Below are 21,922 nucleotides of genomic sequence, written 5' to 3'. Positions count from 1 at the left end.
TTATCATAATCGAGAACAATTTATTTTATTGTAAGCAAACATCCAGCTTTGGTGACTCACACTGTGTAATTCCAACTGTTTGATTCCAAACATTGCTTGATGATTGTTTGATTCTGTAAATGGTTGAATAATGTAAATGGTTTGACTCTGTAAATGGTTGAATAATGTAAATGGTTGAATAATGTAAATGGTTTGACTCTGTAAATGGTTTAATCATGCAAACTGTTTGATTCTGTAAATGGTTGAATCATGTTAATGGTTTGATTCTGTAAATGGTTGAATCATGTTAATGGTTTGATTCTGTAAATGGTTGAATAATGTAAATGGTTGAATAATGTAAATGGTTTGACTCTGTAAATGGTTTAATCATGCAAACTGTTTGATTCTGTAAATGGTTGAATCATGTTAATGGTTTGATTCTGTAAATGGTTGAATCATGTTAATGGTTTGATTCTGTAAATGGTTGAATAATGTAAATTGTTTGATCCTGTAAATGGTTTCATAATGTACATCGTTTGATTCTGTAAATGGTTTCATAATGTACATTGTTGATTCTGTAAATGGTTGAATAATGTAAATGGTTTGATTCTGTAAATGGTTGAATAATGTAAATGGATTGATTCTGTAAATGGTTGAATAATGTAAATGGTTTGATTCTGTAAATGGTTTGACTATGTCAATCCTTTGGTTCTGATATACCCCATTGTTACGTAGCACCTACTTGCTTTCTGCCGCTCCCATACACGTTAGAGGCAGCCTGGAGGATGTCCAGAGACTGGCTGAAGTGGATGTGAACTTCAGAGCCCTCAACCCAGCCCACACTCAAAGGCTCTGTCAGCACCAGCTTCAGGACCTTTCTGCCTCTCGCCTCTGCCCAAATCACACAGTCACGTGCAGGCACAAACCAAGAGGACTCCCAGCTAGCAATCAAGCTACGGCCCCCCTAGCGACCACTGTGCCTCTCTGCATTTGAAAAATTGTCACTAACTCGATCCACTAGCGCATTGGTCTCAAACTCATTGCCAGAGGGCTGTTTTCATTCCAACCAATTAATGCTGACTTCATTGATTCCAATTACCCATATGCATTTAACTGCCTTAAAGCACAGAATACAAGCAGTTATTGAGACAACAAAAATATGACATTTCACTTCATATTACATTACGTGCAAACCTACAGCCCGAATTCAGCAAATAACTGATTATACAATCAAGATCTGAGGCTGGACTTACATACACACAGTCACTGATGGCACTGTTTTGGCATTAAAAGATTTTCTGTGCTCTGAGCGCAGAGAATATCGAAGGTTCCAATACACCAGACAAACTCAGTAAAGTGTAGACAAAGGCCATATTTGACCCAGGTGTGCAGTAAGCCAGGTGCGTGCTTGCAATGCTGGTTCTTGCCATGTCGGTCATGTAGGCCTTTCATATAAGGTGTGAGAACTGGACCAATCTCCTCCAGCAACACACAGGGGTCCATTATAATAAAGGAGAATGAAGTATGCTTACCTTCCACTGTGTAACTGTAGACCTCATTCTCTGGAATGCAGATGGTGTCCCACTGACCCTCCTGACAAGCACACAGTCCCAGAAAAACACCCATTATCTCATTACAATCCTAACAACCTCACAAACTCACAGTGAAGGACTGGCCTTAGGGCCACATGACTACAGGCCCCTTGGGCTGCTCAAAATTGATTATTACTTTGATATAAAAAGGAAAATAACATTTAAAAAATCTGAAATATATATTTTTTTAATTACCAGCATTCAAAAGAACCTAACATTTTAATAACATTATATATTGGCCCTGCTTTTCATAGTTTCTAATAAACAGCATAAATAGCACCAGCTGACTGGGATCAGAAAAGGAGCAATGCAGGGTTAAGGGCCTTGCTCAAGGGCCCAACGGCTGTGCGGATCTTATTGTGGCTACACCGGGATTCGAACCACCGACCTTGCCTGTCCCAGTCATTTACCATCACCACTAGTATTGTATTTAAATCTGTCCATTTCAGTTTCTCGTTGCTAGTTTGTCTCTCCCAGTTTTTCTACTTCTGCCCTTTTATTCCTTTACCCCGGTTCTAGCTTTGTTCTGTGACCCCGTTTTTCTGTCTGCTTTTTCTGTGTCCAGTATTTTGGATTTTCTGGTTTTTGGACTCTTTTGGATTTTTGTCTTTGTACCACTGCCTGTTTGGACTTTCTCCTGGTTTCTGAACTCTGCCTGTTTCACGACTACACTCTGCTTGCCTTGCATGTCTGCCTGGATTACGACCATTGCCTGTTTGTGGACTACGTTTTGGATCTGCCCCTTGTCAATAAAGCCTGCCATAAACTTATCCCTGAGTCTGCTCATGGTTCTTCTGTCCCAAGTACTGACAATAATAATCACTAGGATTCTCTGCAGCTTAGATCTGTGCTCCCTAGTTCTCGCGCAACCTCTTGTCCTCACAATGCCTCACATCAAGATTTATTCTGAAATATGCACGGGCATAAACCTTGTCTACCAGCAAGCAATCCTTAGATATCTCCGGTGGTTAAACCAAAGAAAATAAATGAGGCCTATGTGTCATGTGCGGAGGGGCAAATCTCGGGGCTAAACCTTTATTTGTCTAAAACTGTAAGTTAGTTGCATCATTTGTGGTAGACTATCCTATCTTAGTTATATAGCCAGCTAGTTACACAGCCAAATAACTTGCTTGCTGATAATATATTTGGTTAGCTAAAGTGAAAACCAAAAATAGAAATAGTGTGTAGCACAATAAAGTCAACATTTCATAAAGTCAGCATCAAGTCACGTGTTCGGCAAACATTTTCTTACTAGAACACTTTGAAAAGCCAGCAGGCTTTGTCGCCGTTTGTCACTGTCAGCTTTCCAAAAAGTGCATGAGAACCTGGAGCAAGCAAGGGGCTTCAATGTCAGTGTGTTCACAAAGAAAAGGGAGGGATGGTTTGAAGGTGCAATATATAATTTTTAAACTTGCTTTTAGACCAATACTGAGCAGTACAGAGGCATACCTGTGTGTCCTCTTTTGACATAGAGAAGTAGAACGATATGCTCTGGCTTTCCAGGTTGAAGTCGATCCAGAACTCCTCTAGTTTCTCATCCATGGGTATCAGCAGCTGCCAGCACACAACAACGCTTTGTGAACTGCACAGTAATACAGGCCAGAGCATCTACACAACACCTACGATATGTTACTCATACACACACAACGAAATACATATATATTTATGTACAGTACTGGCCAAAAGTTATAGGCAGGTGTGGAAAAAAATGCTGTAAAGTAAGAATGCTTTCAAAAATGGAAATGTTAATCCTTTATTTTTATCAATTAACAAAATGCAAAGTGAGTGAACAGAAGACAAATCTAAATCAAATCAATATTTGGTGTGACCACCCTTTGCCTTCAAACCAGCATCAATTCTTCTAGGTACACTTGCACAAAGTCCGGGATTTTGTAGGCATTTAGTCAGATGTGTGATTAACCAATTATACCAACAGGAGCTAATGATCATCAATTTTGGATTAAAATTGGGTGAGGAACCGCCAAACTCTTCAGGTTGCTGTGTAATGTCAGAAGTCATACACCATGGCAAGACTGAGCACAGCAACAAGACATAAGGTAGTTATACTGCATCACAAGGTCTCTCCCAGGCAGCTAGACATACGGTAGTTATACTGCATCACAAGGTCTCTCCCAGGCAGCTAGATATAAGGTAGTTATACTGCATCAGCAAGGTCTCTCCCAGGCAGCTAGACATAAGGTAGTTATACTGCATCAGCAAGGTCTCTCCCAGGCAGAACCTAGATTTGGCTGCATTACTTCCTTCAAAAACTGTGCAAGTGTACCTAGAAGAATGGATGCTGTTTTCAAGACAGGGTGGTCACACCAAATATTGATTTGATTTAGATTTTTCTTCTGTTCATTCACTTCTTCTGTACATGCATTTTGTTCATTGACAAAAATAAACTATTAACATTAATATTTTTGAAAGCATTCTTATTTTACAGCACACCTGCCCAAAACTTTTGCACAGTACTGTATATTATGTTTACCTGTACACCAGCTCATTCATATTGAATCAGTAAATCACGAGGCAGCAATTCAAAGCATAAAAGCTTTCAGACATGGTCAAGAGGTTCAGTTGTTTTTCAGGAGATTAAATGTGATCTAAGTGACTTTGAGCTTGGAGTAATTGTTGGTGCCAGACAGGGTGGTTTGAAAAACTGCTGAGCTCCAAGAATTTTTGCAGAGAATGGTGTGAAAAACAGAAAGCACTCAGTGAGTGGCAGTTCTGTAGGCAAAAACGCCTTGTTAATTAGAGAGGTCAGAGGAGAATGGGCGGATCATTAAATGTATGCAGTCAATGGTGTAAGAACCTGACCTCATGCTTTCCCAAATACACCTCCAGGCAGGGGTAGGAGTATACTCTGTAAGAGGAAACATAGGCCCATAGTGTGGCCATTTAGTACCTTTATCATCAAAGTTAGTAGAATATTCTTACTGTTCTGGAAAATATACTGTATAAATGTAATTGTATGCTTGGTTGATTAATACCTCCGTCTGTCTCCTTGCATGCCATTTACCAGGTTGAGAAACTTCCGGCAGTCCTTGGAGGAGATAAAGATAATTACACAATTCATCACTAAGCAGGCAGTCAAGCAGTTCTAATAAAGATAATGACATAATACACAACTAAGCAGGCAGCCAAGCAGTTCTAATACAGATAATGACAAAATACACAACTCTCCATGCTGCAATACTTTCATAATTCATGCTGCATTACTCTCACTCTACATGCTGCATTACTCTCACTCTCCATGCTGCATTACTCTCACTCCATGCTGCATTACTCTCACTCCATGCTGCATTACACTCACTCCATGCTGCATTACACTCACTCTCCATGCTGCATTACTCTCACTCTCCATGCTGCATTACTCTCACTCTCCATGCTGCATTACTCTCACTCCATGCTGCATTACTCTCACTCTCCATGCTGCATTACTCTCACTCTCCATGCTGCATTACTCTCACTCTCCATGCTGCATTACACTCACTCTCCATGCTGCATTACTCTCACTCCATGCTGCATTACTCTCACTCTCCATGCTGCATTACACTCACTCCATGCTGCATTACACTCACTCCATGCTGCATTACTCTCACTCTCCATGCTGCATTACTCACTCCATGCTGCATTACACTCACTCTCCATGCTGCATTACACTCACTCCATGCTGCATTACTCTCACTCTCCATGCTGCATTACACTCACTCCATGCTGCATTACTCTCACTCTCCATGCTGCATTACACTCACTCTCCATGCTGCATTACTCTCACTCTCCATGCTGCATTACACTCACTCTCCATGCTGCATTACTCTCACTCTCCTTGCTGCATTACTCTCACTCTCCATGCTGCATTACTTTCACTCTCCATGCTGCATTACTCACTCTCCATGCTGCATTACTCTCACTCTCCATGCTGCATTACTCTCACTCTCCATGCTGCATTACACTCACTCTCCATGCTGCATTACTCTCACTCTCCATGCTGCATTACTCTCACTCTCCATGCTGCATTACTCTCACTCTCCATGCTGCATTACTCTCACTCTCCATGCTGCATTACTCACTCTCCATGCTGCATTACTCTCACTCTCCATGCTGCATTACTCTCACTCTCCATGCTGCATTACTCTCACTCTCCATGCTGCATTACTCTCACTCTCCATGCTGCATTACACTCACTCCATGCTGCATTACTCTCACTCTCCATGCTGCATTACTCTCACTCTCCATGCTGCATTACTCTCACTCTCCATGCTGCATTACTCTCACTCTCCATGCTGCATTACTCTCACTCTCCATGCTGCATTACACTCACTCTCCATGCTGCATTACTCTCACTCTCCATGCTGCATTACTCTCACTCTCCATGCTGCATTACTCTCACTCTCCTTGCTGCATTACTCTCACTCTCCATGCTGCATTACTCTCACTCTCCATGCTGCATTACTCTCACTCTCCATGCTGCATTACTCACTCCATGCTGCATTACACTCACTCTCCATGCTGCATTACTCTCACTCTCCTTGCTGCATTACTCTCACTCTCCATGCTGCATTACTTTCACTCTCCATGCTGCATTACTCACTCTCCATGCTGCATTACTCTCACTCTCCATGCTGCATTACTCTCACTCTCCATGCTGCATTACTCTCACTCTCCATGCTGCATTACTCTCACTCTCCATGCTGCATTACTCTCACTCTCCATGCTGCATTACTCACACTCTGGCACTTTGGCCTGAAAACAAAAATTCCCCGGGATCAGAGAACCCCTACCGTCTCAAATTCTGAATCCTGGATCCTGCAGAAGGCGCTAGAGACAAACTCCATTGTGAACCAGCGGTCAGCAAGCTCCTGTCTTTGCGCACGGTTAGTCATTCTGCAGAGGGCCTCCATCAGGGCGATCTGCAAGTCATAATCTATGCACAAGAGAAAGTGTGTGTAGCAGTGTGCTGCTGTGTGTAGCAGTGTGTAGCTGTGTGTAGCTGTGTAAAGCCATGTGCGGCTGTGTGTAGCAGTGTGAAGCTGTGTGTAGCTGTGTACAGCCATGTGCGGCTGTGTGTAGCAGTGTGAAGCTGTGTGTAGCTGTGTACAGTCATGTGCTGCTGTGTGTAGCAGTGTGTAGCTGTGTACAGCCATGTGCGGCTGTGTGTAGCAGTGTGTAGCTGTGTACAGCCATGTGCGGCTGTGTGTAGCAGTGTGCAGCTGTGTGTAGCTGTGTGTAGCAGTATGTAGGGCTGTGTGTAGCTGTGTGTAGCTGTGTACAGCCATGTGCGGCTGTGTGTAGCAGTGTGCAGCTGTGTGTAGCAGTATGTAGGGCTGTGTGTAGCTGTGTGTAGCTGTGTACAGCCATGTGCGGCTGTGTGTAGCAGTGTGAAGCTGTGTGTAGCTGTGTACAGCCATGTGCGGCTGTGTGTAGCAGTGTGAAGCTGTGTGTAGCTGTGTACAGCCATGTGCGGCTGTGTGTAGCAGTGTGAAGCTGTGTGTAGCTGTGTGTAGCAGTATGTAGGGCTGTGTGTAGCTGTGTGTAGCAGTGTGTGGCTGTGTGTAGCAGTGTGTAGCTGTGTGTAGCAGTGTGTAGCTGTGTGTGGAAGTGTGTGGCAGTATGTAGCAGTGTGTAGCAGTGTGTAGGGCTGTGTGTAGCTATGTGTGGCAGTGTGTAGCTGTGTGTAGCAGTGTGTAGCTGTGTGTAGCAGTGTGTGGCAGTGTGTGGCTGTGTGTGGCAGTGTGTGGCTGTGTGTAGCAGTGCGTAGCTGTGTGTAGCAGTGTGTGGCAGTGTGTGGCTGTGTGTGGCAGTGTGTGGCTGTGTGTAGCAGTGTGTGGCAGTGTGTAGCTGTGTGTAGCAGTGTGTAGCAGTGTGTAGCTGTGTGTAGCAGTGTGTGGCAGTGTGTAGCTGTGTATGGCAGTGTGTAGCTGTGTGTAGCAGTGTGTGGCAGTGTGTGGCAGTGTGTGGCTGTGTGTGGCAGTGTGTGGCTGTGTGTAGCAGTGTGTGGCAGTGTGTAGCTGTGTGTAGCAGTGTGTAGCAGTGTGTAGCTGTGTGTAGCAGTGTGTGGCAGTGTGTAGCTGTGTATGGCAGTGTGTAGCTGTGTGTAGCAGTGTGTGGCAGTGTGTGGCAGTGTGTGGCTGTGTGTAGGTGTGTGTGGCAGTGTGTAGCAGTGTGTAGCAGTGTGTGGCAGTGTGTAGCTGTGTGTAGCTGTGTGTAGCAGTATGTAGGGCTGTGTGTGGCAGTGTGTAGCAGTATGTAGGGCTGTGTGTGGCAGTGTGTGGCTGTGTGTAGCAGTGTGTAGCAGTGTGTAGCAGTATGTAGGGCTGTGTGTGGCAGTGTGTAGCTGTGTGTAGCAGTGTGTAGCAGTATGTAGGGCTGTGTGTGGCAGTGTGTAGCAGTATGTAGGGCTGTGTGTAGCAGTATGTAGGGCTGTGTGTGGCTGTGTGTAGCAGTGTGTGGCAGTGTGTAGCAGTATGTAGGGCTGTGTGTGGCAGTGTGTGGCAGTGTGTGGCAGTGTGTAGCTGTGTGTAGCAGTGTGTAGCAGTGTGTGGCAGTGTGTAGCTGTGTGTAGCAGTGTGTAGCAGTGTGTGGCTGTGTGTAGCAGTGTGTGGCAGTGTGTGGCAGTGTGTAGCTGTGTGTAGCAGTGTGTAGCAGTGTGTGGCAGTGTGTAGCTGTGTGTAGCAGTGTGTAGCAGTATGTAGGGCTGTGTGTGGCAGTGTGTGGCAGTGTGTGGCAGTGTGTGGCTGTGTGTAGCAGTGTGTAGCTGTGTGTAGCAGTGTGTGGCTGTGTGTAGCAGTGTGTGGCAGTGTGTAGGGCTGTGTGTAGCTGTGTGTTGCAGCATAGGGGTTTCTACTTTAAACCTTCTGCCACACAAGAAGAAACACAGAGGCTTACCTCCACCTTGCAGAATCCTGCCAGCCAGCTTGTTCCTGCCACAATGACAGAGGAAAACAGAATGACAAAAGAAAAGACAAGAATACAAACATTTTCACTTTAGGTTTTGATTACAAATTTTAAATATTTAAACCAGTTTTCATGGCTGGAACTGAAAAAAGAACTTATAAGCATGATTGAATATATAATCCATTCTGTACAAACACAACCATCTCCGATAGACTGTACAAACAGAACCATCTCTGACAGACTGTAGAAACACAACCATCTCTGACAGACTGTACAAACACAACCATCTCTGATAGACTGTACAAATACATTTTCCTAACATACATGACAATTGAAACTTCTGGTGACAACAAGATCTTCCGTTCTTTCTTCAATTCAGGGGGGATTTTATCAAGAATGATGTTGAGCTTCCGAACTGCCTGTAGAGACAAATGCAGAAACACACATTTAGTTAAATATCTTTACTTTCCCAATGCGAAACACACATGTAAATAAAATACTTTTATTTTCACAAATATAGAAACATGCTTTTGAATAAAACATAATTTATTTGCCTAAATGCAATGCTAAACTGTCCCTTTTCATTCTTACCAGAACCCATGAATTGTGACTGAAACACAGGAGGGAAACTGTGTAAAACAAAACTTTAAAAAATCTGTTGGAAAATAGCTCCATTTAGTGAAGCAGCTGTAATCTCACAGACCTCTTTCTGGATCATGATGTGAACTCTGCAATCTGCAGCCAGCAGACCCACGGGATGCAGGAACGACTCCGTCACCTGATAGCTTCCTGAGAGAAACAGACGTTTTGTTTGAAAGAGATCCCGTGATCTACGGACAATATTCCCTGTCCCCAAGGATCCAAGCAATGAAGAATATTTAGATCAGACAAATAAAAAAACACTTACCTTCATCGTTAGCTTCATGAACAACCTACAAAACCAAAAAGATCACAGTTCAACAGAATGTCCTCAATACCTGTCTCAAGCTTGTCTGCACTGTCCCGAATAACCAACGAAGACTGCGATGAGTGTCACAAGTGTACACATTGTTTGGGCATTCCAAACAGGGGACAAAGGGGGGGGGAAGCCATCATTAAATGGTCACAATGGTTACTTACCATTAAAGCGTCAAAGAAGTCTTCTACAAGGTTGAGCAGTGTTTCATTCCTCTCTGGACCTGCTTCCACCCACAGCCCAAGTGCTTTCCCAAACCACTGCACCATGTGGAAATTACACAAAAAATTAAAACCTTTCCCCAAACCAGCGCACCAAGTGGACAAAAAATAAGCTTAGTCCTAGCCTAAATTCAATTCTGAATTGTCCATAAAGAACTAAATTTAGTCAAGGACTTCAACTTTAAAAACACTTATCTTCTTAACAAGGCTTTGAGTTCCATTCCCTGACACCAGCAGGCCTCCTGGGATGGCCAGAGACCTTCCAAACCTGTGCAGGCAGCTCAGGCACAGGGACGCATGCTTCACGTTCCCCTTATCTAACTCCTAATGGATGGCAAAAATGTACACAATAAAAATCTTCTTAAACATTTGCTGACAGTGAGAGGGGGAGACTTTGGCTCTGTACCCTGTTCATCAGTTTGTCCAGCTTGTTGACGAACTGCTTTGAGCATTTTGGAGACCCCTGCTCGCTGGCTTCATCCCGCAGCAGCTCCTCCAGAGCATGGAAGTCACTGTGTTTCAGAGCTGCGTCAATCAGCCTCTCCAGCTTCAACAGGGAGAAGAATCTAGTTAACTAGCTAGCTAGCCTATAGTTAGGGTTTTAAAAGTTGTTACACCTTGCTAGCTAGCTAGCTTGCCGACTGGCTGATATGGAATATTTTTCATCACACATGAGAGAGCATGCAATCTCACAAGCAAGATGGAAGTTAATATGCAGATACCATGTTGATGGCATACAGTTGGTGTCTCCTTAAGCTTTGACTGAAGAAATGCGTTTCAGACAGTGCAATTACCCTTGAAATGGATAAGAATGGCACTAACTAGCTATACTTTTAAATAATTTATTGTTATGCATGCTAGATAGAAAAACAAAACCTTTGGTTGACTTCAATGAACGGCAAAGACCACTTTTTGCCGGAATATGGCAATTGCATATAAGAATTTGGGAGGATGGGCTTGCAACTGGACTTGTGGACTGGTGGTGGGGGGGCAGATGGGGAAGCAGGCCTGTTTGTTAGTTTAATTAGCCTACTCTAACTAGCAGCTAGGCTACTGATAAATGTTGCAAAAAAGAGATTCAGAAGTCATGGTTTCGCTTTCAGAATAGCATGACAAATCAATTATCTTCATAGCTACCAAAATATTACACAGCTTATGCTGGTATTTTATGGAGTTACGATTATTAATTCGCTCACACCTCAATGTTGGTCCAATTTCACATCGACTGGATGACAAACTGCCCAATGTTATTCATGTCTTATGAATAGATTTTAATTTTTTAATCCAACGTTAGTTAAGGTGGTGTCGTTTTTGTTAAGGCAGCCCGCCTTGACTATAAACCACTGCAGGAAACACTACTCTAAGATTGTGAATTCTTTGAGGGGTTTGAATCTTAAACAATCTTGTTGTTTGACATACAGTGGGCATTATACATGGCTGTAGCAGTTGTCAGAGATCTGTGCTGATACTTTGACGGAGCGCAGGCTGATGTTAGCGTATGGGCTGACCAATTCTTTTTTTTTTAAAGATATTTTTTAGGTCTTTTTCAGCTTTATTGGACAGTATATGGTATAGAGAGACAGGAAGAATGGGAGCGAAAGAGAGGGGAAGACATGCGACAAATGTTGGACGGTCGGATTCGAACCGCCGACGTCGCGGTTCGCAATGAGCATGCGGTCAGTGCTCTACAGGCTGCGCCACCGAGACACCCCAGGGCTGACCAATTCAATTTCCTGCCTTTTGAGGATTTCAGCAAATGCAAACATTTTACTTAAAACATATATTTTTTGTCATTAATATTCAGTTAGCCTATAAAAACGACTTCTTTTTATGTTTGACAGAAGTTTGTATTTCTGTTCAATACGTGAAGACTGTTGGTTTTTTTAGTTGTCAGTAATAATAATGATAATAAACTTTATTTATAAAGCACTTGTCATGCAATGGAAGCAGCAGAGTGCTTTGACAATAAAAATAATAAAAAATGCAGGACGCAGTAGACAGATTACAGAGCACAAATAATAAAATAAATGATAAAGCATAAAAACAGTAGAGTTTGCGAGCACTGGGGTGGATGCTGTCTTTACTAAAATAGAACGAACGTTCCCAAAAGAGATTAAAATTGTCAATGTACGTCATGTTATGATTGCAGCATTCAGACTGTAGCCATGTGTGAAGGCCAAGGACTCGACTGAAGCGCTCTATCCCTCAGCCTAGAGGAGGAATCGGTCCAGAGATAAATATTTGAACACTTTTGAGCTGTTCAGACTGTTGATTAGCCGTGTCATTTGTACCCACATGTACTATGACATTGCGAACATGTGGGTAATCACTAAGAAGGCTGGGGATCTGCTCTAAAATGTCTGAGACTTTGGCACCAGGGAAACAGCGGGTAACAGTAGATCTGTGCTTTATGTGCCTGACGATGGAATCGCCAATGACTAAAGAAGTCAGAGGAAGAGGCGGCCACCAGGGAGTCGATGAGCTGCTCATCTGCCTTTATCTGGTAGAGGATGGATATTCTCCCCTCCAGCTCCGCAATCTTCTTCAAGCACCCGTTCAGAGAGGTGAGTGAAAACATTGTTGTATATAGTGCTGCGGTTACACTGCAGGCATGTCCGACCTCTGCCTGCGTGTTTTGGGTGTGTGTCACTGTGGATCCAGGCTATTTCTGCGTGTTTTGGGTGTGCGTGTTTTGGGTGTGTGTCTGCGTGTTTTGGGTGTGTGTCTGCGTGTTTTGGGCGTGTGTCTGCGTGTTTTGGGTGTGTTACTGTGTGTTACTCTCGTCGTCTGCTAAGGTGTGTGTCTAACCTGGTTTGAGGCATCGCAAGAGTGTGACGTGCCCGACGGCCTTCTGGTCCGGATATCAATGGTCACGGATTCAATGGATGGATTGGATTGAATTGAAAATCAAAGCTGCTAAAAGCAGCTTGGTAGAGTCCTCTGGGACTGAATGTTCCACTTCCAGGAGCTTTCCGAGAAGTTCTACCTTACATAACGGAGGCGAGAGTCGTCTACAAAACACAACTTAACTACCGGATGCCTCGTTAGGCAGTTTGCTAGAGCACGTCTGTCTGGTTTCATGGCGGAGTCACTAAAAATCAACCGGTATAGCTTTAATACTGAAATGTAAGACCTCATTTATCAATGTCTTCAAATGGATAGGTGGCAGCAAGCAATTTGTAATATCATTTTCAGAGATATGTATATAGGGGAGACAAGAAAGAGTGATTTTACATACACAGACATGTACAAACATTCAGCCCCACTTGTGTCAAGTAATAGGCAATACAAGATGAAGGATTGCTCAATTAGTTTAGTAATTTCCTCTTTGCATAATAGAATACACTCCAACAATATAACTTACAATTGTCACAATATTACCTGTTGGCCCTGGCAAGGTAACATACTCTCCTCAGGTAGTTTCCTAAAATAATCAAATATCTGTAAAAACAAAAAAAGAATTATCATTATTTTTTTGGTTTGTCACTTTACAGTGGAACTTCAAAATACAGAGAATTCAAATGAACAGAAAATGGTACTTTTCTAAGGAGGGTTAGGACTGCCAATATTAAATAAATAAATAGCCCAATAAATAATTGATTAATGACTATTAGTTCATTTAAACCAGAATTAATTAATTAATTAATTAATTAATTAAAAACAATATTAAATAATCGTATCACACTATTTCGTTAATTAATTGTCACAATCTTGTTTGCACTGTGAAATAATTGAATGTCAACATCACCCATCAAACCCAGTTGGTGGCCTGATGATTTGATTGGTTACACTGAATAGCAAGTTAACAACAGTCAATAATGAGCCTTTCAGTTTGCCTGTGAATACATGACCTGGTGTACTACGAAGCGAGATAAAGGGGTTAGCAAGGTAACCTAAGCGCTTAATAAGTTTACAAACAAATTTACAGTATTAGCAATTTTTGCCAACCCTTGTCTCTGGCATTGTTGGCAGAATCAGTGTCACTGATGTAATCTATCTCTTTCATGTTCCAACTCAGGGGTGTCAAACTCCCTCCAGGACTGGAGTTTAGGCCTTTTTTCAGCTTTATTGGACAGTATAGTAAAGAGAGACAGGAAGAATGGGAGTGAGAGAGAGAGAGGGAGGGAAAGACAGGACAAATGGGAGTGAGAGAGAGGGAAAGACATGCAACAAATGTCAGACGGTCAGATTCGAACCACCGACGTCGCGGCTCGCAATGAGCATGCGGTCAGTGCTCTACAGGCTGCGCCACCGAGACACCCAAGCTAGATAATACATTTTTAAATTTGGGACCGCCAACCCGCCCGATAATTTGGGCTGCTGTAAGGTTGCCAGACGAATTCTCGGGCGTTTGCCTTCCCATAAGAATTTTGAGATCATTGACTGAACGTCATTGAAATAATTGGGTGGTGGGGGCAATGGTAGCATTGCAAACAGGAAGTTGATTCTTGGCAAAACATTCATCTTAATTATAGTAGCTCTGCCTTGAAGAGACACTTAAAGGTTAACCCATCGTTGGACATCTGCTTTAATCTTATTCAGTGTAACATCAAAGTTATCCCGGATAATTTTTTTAATGGTTGGATGTATAGTGATGCCAAGGTAGGTGAAGAGCTTTTTCACTGGGATATGCGTGGGAAGACGAGAGGTTCTTGTGATTAAATTCATCCAATTGATCTTATAACCAGACATTTCTCCAAAATCTTTAAACACTTCTAACACACAAGGGACAGAAGTTTCAATGTTATCTAAGAATAACAAAATGTCATCAGCATATAATGATTATGGCCATAAATTGCAGTGGGGGAGATGGATTTATTCTGTCTGATTGATTGTGCCAGGGGTTCAAGGGAGAGACAGAACAGAATTGGGGATAGCAGACAGCCTTGTCTGGTCGCTCGTCCCAGTTGAAAAGGGGGGGAAATAACTTTGGCTGTTAATGACTGACACAGTTGGTGTGTTATACAGAGCTTTGATCATAGCAAGGAAATGACCCCCAAAGCCAAAGCGTTCCAAAGTGGCCCACATATAGCCCCATTCGAGCCGATCAAAAGCCTTCTCAGCATCATGTGAGCATCAAGGACTGAGGAAGCTATGGGTTAAGTTGAGGATATGGAGGAGTCTACGCATGTTGTCCGATGCAAGGCGTCCCTTTATAAACCCTGTCTGGTCCTCATTGATCAGAGCATTAGTAACGGCCTCCAGTCGTAAGGCCAGAGCCTTTGCATACAACTTTTGGTCACAAGAAATGAGTGAAATAGGCCTATAGCTTGAACATTCCAACAAATCTTTGCCCTTTTTTAATAGTAGAGAAAGCGGTCTTTCTTGTGAGCTGTTCCATTCGTTTTTTAGTTCATCTATACTGTCCTCACACACTGCTAGCTGAACGCTACCAAGAAGAAAGACTACGTGTGCATCGCCATCAAGTGGTCATGTGCTCCTCCGGCACTCATAAAGATCTTGATGCCTTCCCTTCTAGATTATCTTCTTACAAAGCTCCCTCATTCAGGAGGGACCTTGCTTACAAAAGCTGAGCTCATTTCTGCTGAGTGTGATTTCACCAAGTAGTTAAATGTTTAAATGGTTCACCGAAACACGTGTTGTACACGTTTACCAAAAATTGCTAACCGACAACTAACCGACAACTAACTGAAATGGTAAGCTCAGTTTGGTCAGGTTAGTCGTAGCAAGCAGTCTTTGACTATTTCAGGGGGTTAAGCATGCAATCACCACAGGGAATTGAATGCTGTAGTATTAAAGTTATCAAATAATTTCTGTAGCTGTTGGTTGACTTACGGCTTATTGTAACGTTATGTTGTTTCTTAAGGTTGACAGAAGATCTATGTTTATTCACTGACAGGCAAATTCAAACTAACGGGAAACTGAACGTAGCTTTCCACTAAGCTGTATTTACATTACATTTTTTTACATTTTTGTCATTTGGCAGACGCTTTTAATCCAAAGTGACTTACAAGTGCATAGGTTCTACCACAAGTCAAAGCACCACATCCAGAACTAGGAAAATACACATGGAATGCTGTTCTAAACATATAGTCATCATAAGTGCAAATTCTATTTTTTTTTTTTTTTTTTTTTTTGGGGGGGGGTTAGACAAGGATAGGGATATCAGAAAGGAGGGGCGGGGGAAATCAGGAGGGAGGAATAAGGTAGAGTTTGAAAAGGTGGGTTTTGAGTCTGCGTCGAAATAGGGGGAGGGATTCTGCTGTCCTGACAGTGGTAGGCAAGTCATTCCACCCCTGAGGAACCAGAACGGAAAACAGGCGTGAACGTGCAGCTCGACCGCCAGGTGCACGTAGAGAGGGAACCATAAGGCGACCAGAGCTGGCAGACCAGAGCGGTCTAGCTGGGGAGTAGGGAATGATCAAGGATTGGATGTAAGGTGGGGCAGTCCCCTTAGCAGCCTGAAATGCCAACACTAGGGCCTTGAAACGGATGCGTGCGGCAATAGGAAGCCAGTGGAGGCCAATGAGAAGCGGAGTGACATGAGCCGACCTGGGCTGACTAGTGATCAGGCGGGCTGCAGCATTCTGGACCAGCTGGAGGGGCTTGATGGCACACGCTGGGAGACCGGCTAGGAGGGAGTTGCAGTAATCCAGGCGGGAAATGACGAGCGCCTGGACTAGGAGCTGGGTGGCTTTCTCCATCAGGAGATGACGGATACAGCGGATATTATACAGAAAGAACCTGCAGGTTCTGGCAGTGGAGGATACTTGTGGAGCCAGGGTGAGGCAGTTGTCAAGTCACCCCAAGATTCTTTGCCGTACGGGAGGAGGAAACTACAAAGTCCTCAACAGTCAGTGAGAGGTCGATTGACAGAGAGGACTTAGCAGGGATGTAGAGAAGCTCAGTTTTGGCAAGGTTGAGCTTCAGGTGGTGGGAAGTCATCCACGCAGAGATATCAGCCAAGCAGGCAGAGATCTGTGTGGTGACTTGGGTGTCGGGGGGGAAGGAAATAAACAGTTGGGTGTCATCAGCGTAAGAATGGTAAGAAAAGCCATGGGAAGAGATAACAGAACCAAGAGACATGGTGTATAGCGAGAAGAGGAGAGGCCCAAGAACTGAGCCCTGTGGGACTCCAGTTTGGAGGGGGTGAGGGTCAGAGACTGAGCCCCTCCAAGTCACCTGGTAGGAGCGACCAGAGAGGTAGGAGGAAAATCAAGCGAGGGCAGACCCTGTGACACCCATCCCAGACAGCGATGAGAGCAGAATCTCATGGTTGATTACATAAAAATAAACAAAGAAATACGTCACTGGACAAATATTGCACGAAATATTACAATATGCTGTTCAATCCACAAGCTACAGTCGTACAAGCAAGCAATCTGCGGCTATTTCAGAGGCTTAAGAATGCAAACACCACATGGAATTGAATGCTACAGTACTATGGTTGTCAGATCATTTCTGTGTGTTTTAAATATGTAGCTGTGAGTTCACTTATGGCTTATCCTATGGAGTTTCTTCATCCGTTTTTATTCGTTGACACGCAAATTCAAACTATCAGCAAACTTCACTTTCCACTATGCGGTATCTACATAAAAATACATCAGCAAAAAATGGACACGTTAATTTCACCACCACGATTGTCCCGCGCCATATAAAATGCATTGGCATATAAAATGCAAGTTTACGGTTACATAAAAATATATCAAATTGTACATACAAGGACCTGCATTGACATGAAAATAAAATCATTAGACCAGCCGCCTATGGTAAAATAGACCCGGTGTTATATCAGGCAAATATAGCGTGACCACGGAATTTTTAGTGCATCTGTAAGAAAGTTGTTAACAGCAACATATTTACAGATTTCAGGACAATCAAGTCTATCAGGCAGAAGCCATAAGGAAGAGGGATGAAAACAATCGATTTTACAAACACTAAATTTACAGTTTAGATCCAAGGAATTAACATACACCAAGCGTAAATAAAGAGAAAAATTAAGAAATAAAAAAATAAAATAAATAAAATAAGGACATAAGACAGGGAATAGTGATCTCATTTTCCTAATTTATCCCTAAAGGCAGATACATTCAGCCTCTTTTAGTATCATATCCATCACTAATTTCTTGAAGGACTCCATCGGGGTAAGGCAATCTAACCTCAATACATCCTGACATTTATTCCACATAAAATGTGAAAATGAGCTAAAAGCAGAATTGTTCTTGTAATCCAATCTTCATATCTGATATGATTACTTGTGATTTTGAAGGACAGAAGCCTGGTCAGGTAGAGAGAAAGTTTGCCTAGCAAGGCTTTATAAATAAATAGACTGCTATGTTGCTTCCTTCTAAAATGAAGAGAATACTATCCTACTGAACTATATAAAGCACAGTGATGTGTTGGGAAACCATCTCCTGTGAGCAATGCGCAATGTCCATCCATCCATCCATTATCTGAACCCGCTTATCCTGAACAGGGTCGCAGGGGGGCTGGAGCCTATCCCAGCATACATTGGGCGAAAGGCAGGAATACACCCTGGACAGGTCGCCAGTCCATCGCAGGGCACACACACCATTCACTCACACACTCATACCTACGGGCAATTTAGACTCTCCAATCAGCCTAACCTGCATGTCTTTGGACTGTGGGAGGAAACCGGAGTACCCGGAGGAAACCCACGCAGACACGGGGAGAACATGCAAACTCCGCACAGAGAGGCCCCGGCCGACGGGGATTCGAACCCAGGACCTCCTTGCTGTGAGGCGGCAGTGCTACCCACTGCGCCATCCGTGCCGGCTGAAGCGCAATGTGCTATGGTAAATTGCGTCCAAGGGCCTTAAAGTACTGCTAGAGGCACGTCGTCAAATATAGGTATGCACAATCCTCTTCCTGTTGTCCAATGAAAAACAGGATCTATGTCTGTAAAGAAACCGTAAAGGACAAGTTGACCGCATGAGTTTTAAAAGAGAAATCATGGTCCAGCCAGATAACCAAATATTTGTAGTACTGAACTTGCTCAATTTGAGCCCCAGTCAATGAGGATATGGCAGTATTTGGCATAGTTGTATTCTGTGTAGAAAAGATAATGTACTTAGTTTTTTCAGTATTCAAAACAAGTTTAAGACCAGCTAGAGCATGCATGCTGTATAACATTAAAAGCTGATTGTAAGTAAGTAAGGGCCTGGGTGCCCGTTGGTGAGGAGTAAAGCACTGTGTCATCAGCATTAGAATGAGCCTTACAATTTGCTATCTTGCTAGCAATATCATTTATATCATATAATGTTACGTTATCACCTAACATCAACAATCTAATCAGGCCAACCGAGTTAGTGACATATATGAAATAGGGCCCTGTTGGGACTGTCTTACAAACACAAACAAAAAAGCAAAACAAACTAAAAGCATTCGACTTATATCAGCCAATCAAAACGTTAGGTCCGCCCAGTGGGTTTGATGGGTGATGTTGACAGATTTAATAATTTCACAGTGCAAACAAGAGCAGGAAAATTAATTAATTGAATAGTGTAATAAAATGAATTAATGTTGTCTTTAATGCATACCATCTACCATCGCTATTCCAAAGAAGGGAAATGTGGAGTGGCACTTTTGGACTGTTCATAAAAACTACGACACTGACTTCCCTCCGAAAAGCGAGCTGAGAAAGAGAAAGGTGAAGGAACTAAAATCACATCGTTCCGGGTGAGTCACTCCATTGTTAAGCACAAGAAGGCTTTCCAAGATGGAGAGATGATAAAAGAGGCATTCGTTGAAGCGGCTGACTCGTTGTTTCGGGATTTTAAAAACAAACCAGAAATATTATCTTCAATCAAAGCTCTCCAGCTATCAAGAAGTACAGTGACATGGCGCTGTGAAGTCATGGCCGAGGACTTGACACAGTTTCTCACTGCAATTGGACGAGTCTACAGACATAAGTGATACAGCCAAATTGTGCATTTTTATTCGGATGGTGTTTACAGATATGACTGCAAAAGAGGAGCTGTTAACAATACTGCCCATGAAACAACACAACACACGGGGAGAGGACATTTTTCAGTCTTTCAAAAACTTTATCGAGAAAACCCAGCTCCCAGTGTGCAAATTGGTGTTAATCACCACAGACGGTGCGCCGGCTACGGTTGGCCGCTCGAATGGATTTATTGCCAAGTGCAGGGAGGACGATGCTTTCCCCGACTTCAATTACCACTGCATAATACACCAACAAGAATTATGCGCAAAAATGCTAAACATGAAAGAGATAATGGATGTGGCAATGAAGATTGCCTGTTCTATTCGAGCTAGATCTCTTCAAAGACGGCAGTTCCATGTGCATCTGAAGAAGGCTCACTGCGACCACACTGTTGCTACACACTGACGTGAGATGGCTTAGTAGGGAGAAATTCCTGCAGAGAGTTTCTCCTTGTCGCTAAACACGCAGAATACAACCAACTAAATGACGATCAGTGGCTGCTAGACTTGGCATTTTTAACCGATCTGACCAACATGTTGAACGAACTTAATTTAGAGCTGCAAGGAAAAGACAAAACCAAACATCACACTCAGTTAATACTTTCAAGTGAAAAATGCAACATCTATCCTCAAAGCTGCAGCGCCATGATTTGGGGAACTTCCAAAACCTCGCGTCAGAGCTGGAGACGCAACAGAAGGCGTGTGCGCAACTTGACAGTGTGCGCTACACAGAGCAGATTGACAATTGTCTGTCAGAGTTTGACAAACGCTTTCAAGACTTTGCTTTACTCGAGCCAGTCGCTACATTTATGTGCTACCCATTTCGAGAAGATGTTGAGGTTGGAGGATGAGATTTTGACACTACAAGCTGACATTCAGCTGAAGTCCAGGGCTCATGGACAGTTCTGGAACTTACTCACAGAGGAAAAGTACCCAAACATGAGGAAATGTGCTACCTCCTTGACTGCATTATTCGGCTCCACTTATTTATGTGAGTAAGCCTTTTCCCACATGAAGATTATTAAGTCCAAATACCGTACCAGCATGACTGATGATCATTTGGAAGTCTGCTTGAGGATGGCTACCAGCAGCTACTGTCTGGACTATGCAACCCTGGCTGATTCCAAGCAGTGCAAGTCATTAGAGTAAGGTAATGACCAAAAATGTACAGAGTTGTATTGTGCCATACGGGTTCATGCAGTTATGCAAGGTACACCAACATATATTGTATATATGAAGTGTACTCAGTATATATATAAATAAATATATGTTTAGCATTTTTAATGTAGGTAGATCATTTTTACTTGGTCAAGTCCAAGGATGTCAGAATGAAGATGGTTCATTTCACCAAGATGGAGAAGGCTACAAAAAACTCAACGTTTCAAACTACCTTCACTGTCAGAAACATTATTAGAAAATGGAAGATAAATTGCCGTACATGCAAGGAGGCGGAAAAATATTTCTGAGCTAGAGGTGTTCTGCCAGGAAGAATGGGGAAAATGGAGAATGGGGATTTTTGCACACCACCGTAACTGCAAGTCATTTTGTTCTGCATTACCATTAGCCTAGTTACCAATGCAGCGTTAATGCGTCTACCACACCAACCGCGTTTCTAGCCAAATTTGAACAAATTGTTCTTTATTAAATGCACTATTAAATATATTTCTGGCAATGGACGAAACAATATTTTCAATCCTTTCTGCAACGTTACCCAAACGTATGCTGCAACTTCCACAGTGCTCCAAGCTGATAGCTAGCTACTGTTAGTAACAGTAACATTAGTTAACGTTAGTTAATAACTTAGCTAACGTTAGCTAACATAAGTTTAATTTCCTAATGTCATACCTTCAGAGTTTTATAATAATAATAATGTATTATAGCTAGCTAGCTACCCTATAACCTGCATTTAACATAGCTAGCTAGCCTGTTGCGTTGATTGGCTAGCATCTATATTAGCTGGTAGCTTGGCTAGCTGGCTAAACCTATATCAGTGTCGTTTCGGCTAGCTAAACTATAGTTACATAATTTCTCATGGAACTTAATTTGTTGGTCAACATATAAAATACAAAGCGACTGCAAGCCATGTAGCTAGCTAACCAAATTGAAAAATGACGAATGTAATCAACTGTATACAGTTGCTAGATCAGGTCAGACTTCTGACAACTCACCGTTAGCTCCGCGTGTTGTGGGTATTCAAGCGCGTCCCATCTGCTCCCACCTTTAACGATCGGGAAATAATTAAATGTACCGAACTTTTCTCTTGTTACAGAAAAACGCTACTCTGATGGGTACGGAAATTATATATTGGCAGGTTTCTTGTTCTGTTTTGTGGGACTGGGCTAAAATAC

The sequence above is a fragment of the Conger conger genome, chromosome 10 (genome assembly GCF_963514075.1).
Source record: "Conger conger chromosome 10, fConCon1.1, whole genome shotgun sequence".
Classification (NCBI taxonomy): Eukaryota; Metazoa; Chordata; class Actinopteri; order Anguilliformes; family Congridae; genus Conger; species Conger conger.
Note: the sequence above shows the minus strand (reverse complement) of the source record.